This window comes from Engystomops pustulosus, chromosome 3 (genome assembly GCF_040894005.1).
Source record: "Engystomops pustulosus chromosome 3, aEngPut4.maternal, whole genome shotgun sequence".
NCBI classification, from domain to species: Eukaryota; Metazoa; Chordata; class Amphibia; order Anura; family Leptodactylidae; genus Engystomops; species Engystomops pustulosus.
Window position 1 is genome coordinate 42991808 of NC_092413.1, and position 13305 is coordinate 43005112.

At 45.5% G+C, this 13305-nt stretch overlaps 1 long non-coding RNA gene across 5 annotated transcripts; it reads left to right on the forward strand.

The window, feature by feature from the left end:
• The first annotated feature begins 761 nt into the window (after window positions 1–761).
• LOC140121246 (uncharacterized) lies at window positions 762–12977 on the forward strand. 5 transcript variants are annotated; one of them, XR_011854048.1, is made up of 4 exons: window positions 762–1041; window positions 2302–2369; window positions 11440–12008; window positions 12562–12977. It is a non-coding gene; the product is annotated as an uncharacterized lncRNA (long non-coding RNA). The 5 variants fall into 5 exon arrangements; XR_011854049.1 differs by having other exon boundaries at window positions 2302–2355; XR_011854050.1 differs by lacking the exons at window positions 762–1041; window positions 2302–2369 and adding an exon at window positions 5694–9967 and having other exon boundaries at window positions 10143–12008.
• The last annotated feature ends 328 nt before the right edge of the window (window positions 12978–13305 follow it).

Genomic DNA, 13305 nt, shown 5'->3' on the forward strand with positions numbered 1-13305 from the left:
TGTATGACTGGTATATGACTGGTGTATGACTGGCACAAGACTGGTGTATGACTGGTAAATGACTGGTGTATGACTGGTATATGACTGGTGTATGACTGGTAAATGACTGGTGTATGACTGGTATATGACTGGCACATGACTGGTATATGACTGGTATATGACTGGTACATGACTGGTGGTGACAGTTGGCAGAAGACGTCCAGTAAATATATAACTAGAGGAGATCAGGACATGTCAACACACAGGGGGAGATAGGCCTCATCTTTAGGACCTGTCATCCTCCATATATACAGACAGCAGAACCTCAGGTCTTGTCATCCTCCATATATACAGACAGCAGAACCTCAGGTCCTGTCATCCTCCATATATACAGACAGCAGAACCTCAGGTCCTGTCATCCTCCATATATACAGACAGCAGAACCTCAGGTCCTGTGATCCTCCATATATACAGACAGCAGAACCTCAGGTCCTGTCATCCTCCATATATACAGACAGCAGAACCTCAGGTCCTGTCATCCTCCATATATACAGGCAGCAGAACCTCAGGCCCTGTCATCCTCCATATATACAGACAGCAGAACCTCAGGTCCTGTCATCCTCCATATATACAGACAGCAGAACCTCAGGTCCTGTCATCCTCCATATATACAGACAGCAGAACCTCAGGTCCTGTCATCCTCCATATATACAGACAGCAGAACCTCAGGTCCTGTCATCCTCCATATATACAGACAGCAGAACCTCAGGTCCTGTCATCCTCCATATATACAGACAGCAGAACCTCAGAACCTGTCACAGTGAGGTCACAGCTCAGCCGCTTCATGACTCCGGCTGTGACAATGACTTCATGGAGACCAGGAGTAGGGGATGGCGGCCATGTTTACACCAGAAGACGCCGCTGCCCCTCCATCCAGACCTCCAGCAAGAAGGACTCCTCCTGCTCCCCGGAGACATCTGAAGAGAAGGAGGTCACACAGTTACTGCACAGAAGGACTCATGGGGAGGCTTCATCTATGGCCGGAGGAGCACTATAATGCAGGTGAGAGTCGGGGTAGAGCGCCCCCTGTCCCCTAACTGGTTACCCAGGACTTGGAGTGATGGCCATTGATGTTAATGGGGTTGAGAATACACCTCCCTGACCCTATAGCAGTGACAGCAGGGGGTCTAGGAATTACCTTATCAGTGGGAGTCATGTGGGTGGAGCTTCAAAAATAGACAATTCTTCTAAGGATAATTGCCCTATTACACATATCACACAGGAGGAGACATTTATTACTGTAGGGAGATGTGTCTGATGTGTATATGGGGAATGTGAATATCAATGTATATAATTTCCTATACATAACTGTGTATAATGTCCTATAGATCACTGTATATAAGGATGCATATATAACTGTATATGAGATAAATCTATGTAATGGGGGGAGGGTCGCTGCATATTAGAGGATATCCAGGATGTCATTGTATATAAAGAATTGCAGCCGCTATATGAAAGGATGTACATATAATATACAGTATTTGGATATACAGGCAGTTCTCGACTTAAAGAACATCTACCACCAGGATGAAGGACTGTATGCAAATTACCCTGAGGGGCTCCAGGCTCCATAGGTGTTAATAGAGCCTGGAGCCCCTCAGGCTAATTTGTATACAGTCCTTCATCCTGGTGGTAGATGCCCTTTAAGTCGGGAACCTGTCAACAGAAGGATATTTCTCACTGGTGACAGGTTCCTATAGACACTAAACAGTAGATAGTGATGACATTTCTATCAAATGTGCGGCTTACTTTGTTAGTTAAATATGCAATATCAAACAAGCAATTGGATGTTACAATTTGAAATGCGCACCCCCCGGGACATCACTGCGGGTGGTGGAGGGAACCAGGTAAAGTTTGATATTGCAAATTTACTAACAAAGTAAGTCACACACTTGATAAAAACCACATCATCACTATCTACTGTGTAGTGTCTATAGGAACCTGTCACCCGACTTACAGGCGACCCCTAGTTACATACTGACCTCTCTGCCCACTGTAACCTCTGGTGAAGCTCTCTGGATGCCTTTATCAGCTGTAAGGTGTCTGTAATAAAGTTTTATTGATAATCCTTGTTCCCATGACAGCACAAAATCTGGAAAATCCAATTGTCACAATCGAATTTTGTCTGGAGCTAAATTTATAAAATCTACCAAATCCAACTTGCAAATTGAATTTAAGAACAAACCTAAAAAAACTGCAAAAGCTGCAAAATATCCCAAAATTGTAGAGGTTTATTGTCTTTTAATCTTTTTCCTTGTTTAGAAAGAATTTCTTATTTGAGTGATGCCATTGGTCGCTCTCCTGTGTGCTGAGTGGGTAAGTAACAGGAGGTAAGTGACTGTACATGATGGATTTATATTCTGTGTATTAGATATGTACATTCATGCCTGGACTTGGTTACATGCAGCCCCTGCAGTTATACAGGGCGCTGGCCTACGGGGGGCGCATACACAGAACCCTGCACCTCCAGGCTCCGCCCTCTCTGTGATGTATCTAGTAATGTATACTATGATGTCATCTCCAGCTGTTCTTCAACTTTGGAATAACTTTATGTTTACTCATTGTGTGACTTGTAATCTACATTTTCTAGCAGCTTCCTCCCTCTGCGGTCTCTGTCTCTAAATTTTCTGTCCCCTCTGTGCCGGTGGGTGGAGGCTTTTCTCCTCCTACTCACTGCCCCCCCCCCTCCATAGACTTCTATATAATCCGACTCCTCTGTGAGATTGTGCCTGGAAAAGATGACATAAATCAGAGACTTCAGAGGGAAAAGCAGATTAGGAGAGAAGGAGGGAGGATGATGGAGATAAAGTAAGATGATGAGGAAGCACTTTCATAATAATAATAATTCCTTTATTTATATAGCTCTCACAGATTATGCACAGATCTTGCCAATTCGCTTTCATCTGATAAGATATATTACACGGCTTCTTGTAGTCACTATCTATGTCACAGTTTATTTATTGAAACATTACGGAGCTTTATTGGGGTAGCACGGGCTTCTGGGCAGGGTAAAAGTTATGGGGGGTCTGGGTGGTAGTTGTGGGTCAAGGTAAAAGCTGTTGGGGCGTATGGTAGTGGTGGAGGATCAGGGTAAAAGTTGTGGGGAACAGGGTAAATATTGTGAGTATTGGGGGAGGGTAGCAGGGTAAAAGTTTTGGGTGAGTGGGGTGGCGGTGGTGGGGCAGGGTAAAAGATGTATGGATCGGGGTTGGGTAGGGAGCAAGGTAAGTGTTGTGGGCATTGGGCTGGTGGGGGAAGGGTAAAAGTTTTGGGGATCAGGGTAGTAGGGAATAGGGTAAAAGCTTTGGGATGGTAGAGAGGTGGTGGGTTGCTGGGTGGGTTGAGGATTGGGTTTGTGGTGGTGGGGATCAGGGTAAAAGTTGTAGGGGAGTGGGGTGTTGGGGGAGGGTAAAAGTTGTGATGGCTGGGGAGACAACACCCAAAATGGCAGAATTTTAGTGCATTTTCTGGTGTAAGTAAAGAGAATAGGAGGAGCAGAGTTATACTAGGCCGTCTCATCCTCCACCAGATTTAGTGGATTGGGGGGAGTTGGAATTTGTGGGGATTGGGTTGGTGGTGGGGGGATCAGGGTAAAAGTTGTATGGGAGTGGGGTGTCAGTGGAGGGGGAGGGTTAAAGTTGTGGGGATCAGTGGGGTGGTGGGGGAGCTAGGTAAAAGTTGTGTAGATTGGGTTGGTGGTGGGGGGATCAGGGTAAAAGTTGTATGGGAGCGGGGTGTCAGTGGAGGGTTAAAGTTGTGGGGATCAGGGCGGTGGTGGGGGAGCTAGGTAAAAGTTGTGTAGATTGGGTTGGTGGTGGGGGGATCAGGGTAAAAGTTGAATGGGAGCGGGGTGTCAGTGGAGGGTAAAAGTTGTGGGCATAGGGTTGGTGTTGGGGGGATCAGGGTAAAAGTTGTGTGGGAGTGGGGAGTCGAGGGAGGGTTAAAGTTGTGGGGATCAGGACGGTGGTGGGGGAGGGTAAAAGTTGTGTGGATTGGGGTGGTTGGAGGGCGGAAGACAAGACTCAAAATGGCAGAATTTTAGTGCATTTTTCTGGTGTAGGCAAAGGCACCAGATTTATCCTCCAGCCTCAGACCCTGGGATAGACCTGGCGCAGAATATGACTGTCTAGTATAACTGTGCACTGTGGTAACCAGGATAGCCGCTACACTACAGACGTCTGCTTCTGGCTCCCTCCTTAGGGTAACACAGCCAGGCAGCGGAGTCACCTACAGATTACCCCAGTTACAGACGCACCTCTCTGACCTCTGGTGAAGCTCTCTGGATGTTACTTTAGTTCCAGATCAGCTGTAAGGTGTCTGTAATGAAGTTTTATTGATAATCTTTGGTGCCATTAAAGAAAAAAAATGTGAAAATCCAGTGGTCAATAGGACAAAAATATTCTGTCTGGAGTTACAATTATAAAATATACAATTCTGACTTACATACAAATTCAATTTAAAAACAAGCCCAAAGAACATGATAGGAGTGGTACATACATCAGTCTCACCTTACAATATGAGCCCTAAAGTGTGGGCTGGTAAAATAATTATTATTGTGTTATGATTTATTATCTGGATATAAGAATAAAAATTAAAGGAAATTAACCAGTATGAAATAGTAAAAACATCTGAAAATACTCACCTCTGCTCCTCTTCATCTTGATCCTTGCACTTGTCTTTGCTCGTCTTGACACGCCGAGATCACCTAGAAAAGAGACTTATGAAAATATCCCTCCCTACACCATGAGTGGTCTAGGGATGGACATAGGGTCCCCCCATCATCATTGTACCCGACCTCTACCACTCTGCAATATGAAAACAGATCAAATGAAACTCATCATTGGGTTTGTTAGGAACAGAAATGTTAAACGGTTCTTCTACACGCTGTACAGATATCAGTGTCCACTAAGGAATAACTCTATGTCTGCTCATTGTGTGACTTGTAACCTTCATTTTCTAGCAGCTTCCTCCCTCTGCTGTAAACATTTTGGAATGGCAGAGTGGTGGGGGATTGCTGGGTACAAGTTGTGGGGAATCAGAGTGGTGGGGAACAGGGTAAGAGTTGTGGGTATTGGTGGAGGGTGGCAGGGTAAAAGTTGCGGGATTGCTGAGTGGTGGTGGGTGGCATGGTAAAAGTTGTGGGGGAGTGGCAGTGGTGCGGTTGAGTAAAAGATGTGGGGATTGGGGTTGGGTAGGGAGCAGGGTAAGTGTTGTGGGCCTTGGGCTGGTGGTGGAAGGGTAAAAGTTGTGGGCATTGGGTTGATGGTGGGGGGGATCAGGGATAAAATTTGTATTGGAGTGGGGTGTCGGTGTAGGGGAGGGTAAAAGTTGTGTGGATTGGGATGGTGGTGGGTTAATCAGGGTTAAAGTTGTTGGGGAGTGGGATGTTGGTGGAGGGTAAAAGTTGTGGGGATTGGGTTGGTGGGGGGGGGGGGTAAAAGTTGTATGGGAGTGGGGTGTTGGTGGAGGGGGATGGAAAAAGTTGTGGGGATAGGGTTTGTAGTGGGAGGGGCGGGAGGGTAGAAGTTGTGGGGATTGGGTTGGTAGTGGGGGATCAGGGTAAAAGTTGTAAGGGAGTGGAGTGTCGGTGGGAGGAGGGTAAAAGTTGTGGGGATTGGGGTGGTTGGGGGGAGACAACACTCAAAATGACAAAATTTTAGTGCATTTTCTGGTGTAAGTAAAGACAGTAGGAGGAGCAGAGTTATACCAGACCGTCTCATCCTCCACCAGATTTATCCTCCAGCCTCAGACACTGGGATAGACCTGGCGCAGAATATGACTGTCTAGTATAACTGTGCACTGTCTGAGTTTTAGATACTTTTGATAAATCAGTCCCATTGGGGTAACCAGGATAGCCGCTACACTACAGACGTCTGCTTCTGGCTCCCTATTCAGGGTTACACAGCCGAGCAACAGAGTCACCTATAAATTACCCTATAGATGGGTCAATAATAGTTTGGGACCTGAAACCCCTTTAGACCCAGGATAGGTGAGACACTAAGAGGATATAAATATGTTTCTTTGATGATGAATGGACGACCAAAAGTGGAATCTGGGGAGAGCACAGTACAGACAGTCCCCTATTTAAAGACACCCGACTTAAAGACCACCCCTAGTTACAGACGGACCTTTTAGACAAAGTAGACAGTGTCCAGAAAAAAGGGGGTTAAAACTAAATTTAAAAGGTGGAGGAGCCACTAACACGGCATACTCCCATATAAGCCAGAAAGTCACAGGATCAAAAATATAAAGTTAGTGCTCTACTCCTTGTGATGTTATCAAAGACGAGAAACTCTCACCACCTTCTCGTAGACTGAAAATAAAAGATATCCACGACTCCTTGCATCACCATTCATCCTCCTTCACTGGGTTCAAGCGCAATCCTCGTCCCGTTTCCGTGTCCGTGATGCACTCTTACTCCTGTGTCTGGAAGTCAGGAAAGGAAAGTGCAGGTTGGCAAGTTCAAAGGGAAATGGTTTTTATTAAATATACTCACAAGAGTCAAGTTAAAAGTTTGTATATAGTGAAACATAGAACGCCAAAGACCTCGCCCGACCCAGGTTTCACCTCTTCAGGCTTCAGGACCTTTTTGACCACTGTGATCTCTGGTGAAGCTCTCTGGATGTTACTTTAGTCCCAGACTACAATGATCAGCTGTAAGGTGTCTGTAATAAAGTTACACAAGGACAAAAAATTTTTGATTATAAAATATACAGTTTTTACTTACATACAAATTCAAGTTAAGAACAAACACAAAGACCATGAGAGGAGTGGTACATACATCAGTCTCACCTTAATTTATGGGGTCCTAAAGGGGCCAAACGTTACCAAGCTCAACAAGTGGGTGGGTGTGGGTTTGTATGATAATTATGTAGGTTTATGATTGTGCTATGATTTATTATCTGGATATAAGATTAGACAAATAAATATTTAATGGAAATTTAAGGAAATCATCCAGTATGACAAAGTAAAAAAAAACACTGAAAATACTCACCTACTCTTCATCTTGATCCCGGCGCTTGTCTTTGCTAGTCTTGACATCCCGGGATCACCTAGAAAAGAGACTTAGAAAAAGCCGATCATGGGGACGAGATGTCGGGTGCTCTGGGCTCCGGTCAGTATTTTCAGTGTTTTTTTACTTTTTCCTGCTGGTTGATTTCCTTTATACAGACAAATCAGTCTCATAGCATAACTATGAGTGTGGGAGCGAGGTGGGACTTTCTGCAGTGAAAAACAACCCAAGTGCAGTAGAGATGAGGGAAATGGAGCAGATCTGGTACCCGGCCAGGGGTAAGGGGCTTATATCTTGGCCACATACTGGAATGTGGGGTTTCTCTCCATCCATTTCACACCGGATAGACTGGGATTATCCCACCAAGGAGGTTGTCATGGGTTATTGCTGGTGATGATGGAGAAGTATTGTGGTCAGGGACAGAGATGATGTTTGACACCAGAAGATACTGTAAAGTGCTATGGGACAAGATGAGAACATATCAGGAATGAAACCAAATGTCCCAGCAAATAGGAGAAACCCAGCAGAAAACTCATCAGGAACAAGAGGTGCAGGGTCAGTAGAGCCATCAAGAACAAGAGCATCCACAGGGTCAGGGTCATCGGGAACAAGAGTGACATCACTAGCAGGGTCACTAGTGACAGGCAGTAGCAATATAATGGAGAAGATATAAGTAAAGCAAGTACCTGTAGGTCAAGCTACTATCCCCCTTCATGTCCCTTCAGGGTCACGCACCAGTTCCTCTAAACCCTTCGGGGTCAGCTGTCACTGAACTGGGACTACTCCTGGGGTAGCGACCTGGTGGCTCCCTGCAGCGAAGACCAGATCCCCGTATGGGGGTTAAAGGGTGAAAACCAGGGAATCACTTAGACAACGCCCTCAGGATTAGCCCTAAGCCAAACCAGTTCAGTGGCACAGTGGGTCCTCACCCGCTGCCTTACATTACCCAAGAGAGGAATATAGAGATGCTACTCGCAGGATAATTCTTATAAGAAATGGAAATTTATTGAAAACTTCATGAAAGTTAAAGTAGATACTGGACAAATCCACACATTTCTACATAAGACCACCCCATAGAGAAGACCACCTCCCTAAAAGACCAAGTTTTTTAGCAATCATTTTTGTTTATACTCTATAAAACCTGCCCCTCTATGAGCGGACCACCATTTATCTAACCAAAGACCACTTTTTGTGCATTTTTTTTTCTTTAACAATATTCAGTCTAGCATCTGTAAACCTGATTTATCAAATGTTAAGTTGTAAAATTTCCAAAAATTCTTGGATCCAATCCCAGTAGAAAATGGAATTTTATAAACTTAGCCCCCTAAAATCACTTTTGGGCTGAGCTCAAAGACCTTCCACCACCCTCCTCCCTCATTTCCCAAGCATCAATGTCATTAGTATTATTGCTTTCTTGTCAATTGGGTGGAGCCAGAGTGTTTTCTCCAGCCTAGGGCCAATCATCTGACAGTAGAGAGTCTAATTAGAATAGTTCCTGGGTAGGGTCAGTACACAATATGCTAAATAGGCTTCTTACTGTCAGATGGGCGGCCCTAGACATCAAAAATAAGTTTGCCCAGGAATGATGGGGGCTAAAAGGAAATGTGTCACCAAAATAATCCAGATTTTTTATTAATGAGAATTGTTTTTTTAACCTTTTACTAATTGTTGATGAAATAATTTTTTATTGCTTTACACATTTGAGAAAAAAAAATTACTACAATTGTAAGAAAACACTTCCATCTGCGCTGCAATGAGTGGAGTCACATATATTACAGGATGGAGGTGATGGAGATGATGGAGGTGGTGAAAGGTCGTATGTAAATTATATGAATTTTGGAAAATGAGATTTCAGGGGGAATGGAATAAGAGGGCCACGCTGATGTGTAACAATGGAAGGGAAGCCACACTGGGGGTAGTAGAGGGTAACAATGGGGGGGGGGGTCATCAACCTGGAATATCATTTATATTGTTTGTGTCATGAAGAGTCATGAATTCTCCAATCTACTTTCTGTATCAATTTTCAAGATCTCTGCTTGCTTTCAAGCGCTGCAGAATTTGGTGGCGCTATATAAATAAAGTTTATTATTATAAGAATAGGGACCATGAGAGGAGAGCCTTGTGCTGGAGTAAGATTAGGGAGGGGTCATGTTGGAGGACAGGAATGATGGGGCCTCAGTCTGGTTATGTGTGTGGGGGCTGGGGTGACTTGGGTATTTAGTAATAGTCTGGGCCAGATTCTCTATAATATACTAATGTGATGACAAGCAGAAGTTTTGGGGCCTTTCATCATTATTTATGTGCTTCGGTGCTGTACTTGATTGCTGACCCATCGAAAACTTTATTTAGCTTTGTGTATTTTATTTCCTTTGAGCAGAACACCACATTTTTTCGGTAAAAAATGTTGTGTTTTGCTCAGAGGCTTCAGTTGTATTGTATCAGCTGTAATATTTACATTGAATAGTGCCCAAGAGAGGCCAAAATATATGGTGCCACAGATAGGTCAAAATGTGTGATGCCCAGGAGAGGCAAAATGTGTGATGCCCAAGAGAGGCAAAAGGTGTGGTGCCCAAGAGAGGCAAAATGTCTGATGCCCTAGAGAGGCAAAAGGTGTGATGCCCAAGAGGCAAAAGGTGTGATGCCCAAGAGGCAAAAGGTGTGATGCCCAAGAGGCAAAAGGTGTGATGCCCAAGAGGTAAAAGGTGTGATGCCCAAGAGGCAAAAGGTGTGATGCCCAAGAGGCAAAGGTGTGATGCCCAAGTGGCCAAAATGTATGATGCCCAAGAGAGGCAAAAGGTGTGATGCCCAAGTGGCCAAAATGTATGATGCCCAAGAGAGGCAAAAGGTGTGATGCCCAAGAGGCAAAGGTGTGATGCCCAAGTGGCCAAAATGTATGATGCCCAAGAGAGGCAAAAGGTGTGATGCCCAAGAGGCCACTTCCTATTGTGCCCAAGAGAGGCAAAATGTGTGATGCTAAGCCCAAGAGGCAAAATGTGTGATGCCATGCCCAAGAGGCAAAATGTGTGATGCCCAAGAGGCAAAATGTATGATGCCCAAGAGAGGCAAAAGGTGTGATGCCCAAGAGGCAAAGGTGTGATGCCCAAGTGGCCAAAATGTATGATGCCCAAGAGAGGCAAAAGGTGTGATGCCCAAGAGGCCACTTCCTATTGTGCCCAAGAGAGGCAAAATGTGTGATGCCAAGCCCAAGAGGCAAAATGTGTGATGCCAAGCCCAAGAGGCAAAATGTGTGATGCCATGCCCAAGAGGCAAAATTTGTGATGCCCAAGAGGCCACTTTGTGATGCCATGCCCAAGAGGCCAAATTGTTGATGCCCAAGAGGCCACTTTGTATTATGCCCAAGAGAGGCCAAAATGTGTGATGCCATGCCCAAGAGGCAAATGTGTGATGCCATGCCCAAGAGGCAAAATGTGTGATGCCCAAGAGGCAAAATGTATGATGCCCAAGAGAGGCCAAAATGTATGATGCCCAAGAGGCCACTTTGTATTATGCCCAAGAGAGGCCAAAATGTGTGATGCCCAAGAGGCCAAAATGTGTGATGCCCAAGAGGCCAAAATGTATGATGCCCAAGAGAGGCCAAAATGTATGATGCCCAAGAGGCCAAAATGTATGATGCCCAAGAGAGGCCAAAATGTATGATGCCCAAGAGAGGCCAAAATGTATGGTGCCCAAGAGAGGCCAAAATGTATGGTGCCCAAGAGAGGCCAAAATGTATGATGCCCAAGAGAGGCCAAAATGTATGATGCCCAAGAGAGGCCAAAATGTATGGTGCCCAAGAGAGGCCAAAATGTATGGTGCCCAAGAGAGGCCAAAATGTATGGTGCCCAAGAGAGGCCAAAATGTATGGTGCCCAAGAGAGGACCAAACTAATGGTGCCCGAGTGCGGACCAAACTAATGGTGCCCGAGTGCGGACCAAACTAATGGTGCCCGAGTGCGGACCAAACTAATGGTGCCCGAGTGCGGACCAAACTAATGGTGCCCGAGTGCGGACCAAACTAATGGTGCCCGAGTGCGGACCAAACTAATGGTGCCCGAGTGCGGACCAAACTAATGGTGCCCGAGTGTGGACCAAACTGATGGTGCCCGAGTGTGGACCAAACTGATGGTGCCCGAGTGTGGACCAAACTGATGGTGCCCGAGTGTGGACCAAACTGATGGTGCCCGAGTGTGGACCAAACTGATGGTGCCCGAGTGTGGACCAAACTGATGGTGCCCGAGTGTGGACCAAACTAATGGTGCCCGAGTGTGGACCAAACTAATGGTGCCCGTGTGTGGACCAAATCCTTATCTGAAATGTCATCTGATTATTGTATATTATTGTGCTGCTGATTCTCCTGCATTTTTTAATTTCTCTTTTGTTTTCTTGCAGAGCTCATGTGTGGTACAAGCAGTATATATCCCATATGTGCTGATTGTGCCGCCATACGCCGTGTACCTTCTGTGAGAGGCGCCAGTATCACATGCTGCACTCAATGGCAGTGTATATAGAGGAAATCTCTGTGTGCATTGATATAGTAATCAATTGTACTGGTGTCTTAAAGAGATAGTTGTACATTTGATCGAGGGGTTAATATTGAGACTCCTGGACCCCTGGAGGAAGAGGTGAGTAACTGCACCCGTCAGGACATACACAAATATCTAGGTACCAGAATCAGACCCAGTACCTGGGAGGTGGATGGAAGATGAGCTGCAGGGATCCTGCACAGCCGCTCCTCTCCGGTAAGTAGTGATATGTTATTATGTTACTGTTACCATATATAATTACACATGTTTATGACGTGTTTGTATGTCAGTAGGTCACCCAGGCCATAGAGGGATCACAGGATCTGTATATAGGCTCCAGATCAGCGGCAGCAGAGCTTCCAGGAATATGCTCCGGATACACAGCATCACAGCCTGAGGAAGGGGCGTTCTCCAGTCCACAACGTCTCATCCCTGGTACTTACCTGCACTGACTACATTATATCTATTCTATAATAGTTATATTATCTCCAAGGAGAAGTGTCAGGCCTGGAGATTGGGAATACGGATGTAGAAATATATATTTGCAGGATTTTCAGCTGTATTGCAGTGTATATGTCTGAGCTGTAATATCATATACAAACTGTGTCCAGGATGGTGACTTGTGTTTATGATTGAGGATAATGGAACAATTACTGATGTGTTTCTTGGTGTCTAATATAAGATAGGACATGGGGGGAGGAGGTGCGCGGTGCTGTACCCCACCTGTACAGACCGGGGTGTCACTGGTAAGTGCACAGCACCAGGTCACCCATTTATGGGGGGTCAGCACGGGGCTCTGTGATCTGCGGCAGGTGATAGAGGGGGTGCAATGTGTCTAATCCCTACCAATAGAGAGCGCCCCACAATTCTCACTGATAGGGGGAAGAAGGGAATTGGGGTGACTCTCCTCGATGAGGTCCAGCACCTTTAATAAAGGATTATTTTCTCTGCTGTTCCTCATTGCCATTTGTCTCCTTTCTTCCTCCAGGACATCACATCCATCACAGTGTCCTGATCCCTACAAGGAATCCGACCGCTCATCCATATCCTACAGATGGAGAATCCAGAGAAGAGAAAGACACAGATCCCCCAGGATTCCCCCTCAGCCATCGCTTCCTGTCCTGACCTGGAGAAGCTGAGGCTGATGACTACTATACGAGCGCCAGGTTCTCCATCACTGCCTCACGTCTCTGCCTTCTTCTCCCACCCAGAAGATGAGGCACTGACCTGGGATTCCTCCTCAGACTAATGATCACATTGTATAGTAAGACGTCATGGAGGCTCCGCTGTTACTGTATATTGTCCAGACTGTGGGAAATCCCCCATCATGGAGAGATGGGAACAGCTCAGCTGTGATCTGTCATTTAGGGTCCAAGTGGGATTAAACGTTGTCTTTCCATCTGATGTGTGAGTGACGTGTTTTATATCATCTATATCTATATCTGCCAGAGAGCGGATAGAAAGGGATGTGACACCTAGGACACTATTGTTTAGGCCACTTTTACCACAAATATATAAAAATTGAGGTTACAGAGGTCACGCCCTTTCACATCTCACTCACCTTATCAAGAAAAAAATGAGGGAACATTTATGAGGACGTGTTCACACACTGCGGAGGAGGGGGGGGGGTCCTGATCACAGATGTATATGGAGACAAGTAACATGTGTCGTGTTCTAACAGATTCAGAACACAAGATACTCGTTACCAATCACAAGCGTTTAGGGAGTGTTC